Here is a 3,107-nt window from a genome sequence, read left to right on the forward strand (position 1 = left end):
CGGTGACCGGCGAGCCCCCTGCCCTCCCAGCGAGCCCCCGCAGACGCGGGTGTGGAGCCAGACGCCCTGCTTGGCTCCTGCGCCTCGAGGTCCCAGGGGGGCACCTCGATGGGGAGGGTGGCAGGTGCCAGGGCTGGCCAGGAGGACACCCAGGCCGCGCACGCTTCTTGCATTGCCCATGGCAGATTCCCGGAGGTCGCCTCCTTCCCTCTCTGGCCACTTGCCCAGGGCCCCTCGCCCCCACCAGAGCCCCTCCAGACTGACCTGCAGAGCCACCGCGCGGACACTCTAAGGGCGGCGGCCGCCTGCTCTGTGCACTGCGCCTGCGCGTGCGCCTCCCGCTCCAGCCTGTAGATTCTCGCTGGGAGAAGCCCCCCCACCCCACCCCGTCTTTTGCACGCCGCGCGCTCTCCGCCCACCTCTGTCTTGTCTCCCTATCTGGTCAGGAACCTGTTTGCAAGTGAAGCAATATCTCCATGTTTTGTATATACAACCGCTCTTGTAGCCTTTGGTTTTTGTTATTGTAGAGAAACACAGATTCTTTATACACTTTGTAAGATTGACGCCAAACCCTAGCTCTCGACCTCTTATTCGCCCTGTGGCCCTGCACTGTCCCCGATGCCTCGCGCCCTTCACTAAAATGTGTAATCCGACTACCTGGACAGAAGCCTGCGCCTTTGTCTTCTTTCCCTCTACCAGGTGGCCCTCCTGGCCTAGGCCCCCCCACTTCCTGCCCCCTGCCCATACCCCTCCTGGGGCCAGAGCAGGATCAGAGCCCAGCTTGAGGGACTGAGAGCCCAGCACCTGATCACAGCCCCACTAAGTCCCAGCCCGTAGCCATGCCGGGCTTGGGGCTGGGTGCGGGTGTAGGGGACCTAGGGCTGCCCCTCTTGGGGTGTCCCTGCGCAGGGAGAACTGGAAAACAGGGCCAGAGGGAGTGTCTTTTTCCCCCCCAGTGTCAGACTGACTCAGAGCTGACCCCCCAGCGGCTTCCCACTGCTCTAACTTCGTGAGAGGAGACTGCCCACTTGTCTTCTTGGAACTGCTGGTGGATTCTAACCCCCAGCGAGGCTCCGACTTGGGGTCAGGAGTGCAGCTGCCCATGGACTGCGCCTTATAAAGGACCACTTTGAAGCTTCAAGAATCAGACACTTAGCAGGCCGGGGAGACACCCAGTAGCTCAGTAACACCAAGAAGCTCATGTTTCTCTTTTTTAAATGTATTGTTGAGAACATACACAGCCATGCCTCTCACCTTTGTGCCGTTCGCACTTCCTACTCATCCGTCTCCGCGATCGTTTTCCCCGTTAACACCAACTCCCCGAGCTTCCTATTTAACCTGTGAGCCGCTGCCAGTCTGCTTCCCAAGGGAAGGTGTCCTTGACATTGCCACCCACCCACCCCACCCCGGAGATGTTTGTCTCCTCCACTGTGACTGGGGGGGTGGCACTAGGGAGGAGAGGAGCATGGGACTGGGCCCACTGCCCCCCATCTCTGTGCGCCCCATGCGGCCTCCCCGCCTGGAGCCGCAGTGACACATGGCAGGGCACATCTGCTCAGAGGGTGGTGGCAGTGCTAGTCTCTGAGCAGACACCACCCTAGACATTTGAGGAGGACCCAGAAGGAAGATGCTGTAGATGGGGCCGGGGAGGGGTGGCCTGGGGCAGCCTCTCCTTGGGACGTAACTTCACCCAGCATGCGTGTGGACAGAGCTGGCTGCCATTGGCTCTTCTGTGGGGAAGAGGGGCCCATTTACCACGTTTCTCTCCACCTCTGGCCGGCTCTGGCTGAAGAAGTCCCCTGTGACCCCATACTTTGGAGGCCCACCAGAGGGGGTCCACTCTGTCCAGGTTCTAGGCTCCAGCCACCCTGCTTAGACCATTGTGCCACACCTGACAGCCTCAGGAATGGGCCCCCCTAGAAAAAGGTCCGCCTGACTGCAGGGAGGGAGGCTGCTCACGGGGACCAGAGCCATTCTGGGCAAGGACAGTATTCATCTGAGTGACTTAAGACAACAAACGCAGTGGCGAGCTCTGGTGGCCTAGTGGCAAGAAGCTGCACTGCAATCTCAGAGGTACGTGGTTCGAATCCACCAGATGCTCTGCTGGAAAAGGAGGAACAATCTCCCCCTGTATCAGTCAGATCTGATTTGACGGTACACACAAAAGAAGTGATGAAATAAAATAAAAATTAAAAAAAAGACAACAAATGCAGTCCCTCAGAGTTCCGGAAGTTACCAGTCAGGGTGTCACCAGGAAATCCTTGGCTTTTTCAGCATCTGGCAGCTGCCTGCGTTCCTGGGGCAGCCTCTCTGCCTCTGTCTTCTCGTGGCTTGCTTTCTCCTGTGTCTGTGTCTGTTTATTTGTGAACTGAATGAAACTTTATGAAGTAAATTGGTTTTTTCCATTCAACCGTTCACACACGTTTTATAACTTTAGTTGTAAATACCCACAATATAACCACACTTTTTTTTAAATAATCTAATCACCCTCTTCCATTTCTTCCCTGTTCTCATTTCCATGAATCCTCTGGTCCTACCCCTTCGTGCCCTTCTGGATAAAAACACTAGTCTTGAAAGAGATTGGGGGTCTCTACTCTGGTACAGAGACCCTGGATGGCGCTAAGAGTTAAGCCCTCACTAGGTAACTGAAGGATTGGCAGTGTGAGGCCACTCAGAGGCACCTCGGAACAAAGGCCTGGCAACCGATATGTACAACGTCAACCACGAAAAACCTTTTGGAGCTCGGTTTTGCTCTGACATTTAGTGGTACTACGAGCTATGTCAGAATTGGCAGTTGGTTTGCTGCGGGTTTTCTGCCTCCACTTGACAATGACCCCCTTTAGTCTAAAGGACACATTTTTAGGTACTTGAGGTTAGGATTTGACATGTCTTGGAGTGAAATGTGGTTCAACACATTATAGGTGCATTAGAGTCAGTTGACCCTAGTAAACAGCAAAGTAGGAGTGGACCTGTCTGGTGTGGGGAAAGTGGCACCCACACCTGGAGTCCATTCAAACAGACGGGGTGGGCACGGACACTTCTGGGGGAGGGCAAGGTGGAAGGTGCCCAGGAGAATACAGAAACCCAAATGAGCCACCTGAAAGGGT

This window comes from Elephantulus edwardii, unplaced genomic scaffold, assembly GCF_000299155.1.
Source record: "Elephantulus edwardii isolate Elephantulus edwardi_28Jun2011 unplaced genomic scaffold, EleEdw1.0 scaffold00185, whole genome shotgun sequence".
NCBI classification, from domain to species: domain Eukaryota; kingdom Metazoa; phylum Chordata; class Mammalia; order Macroscelidea; family Macroscelididae; genus Elephantulus; species Elephantulus edwardii.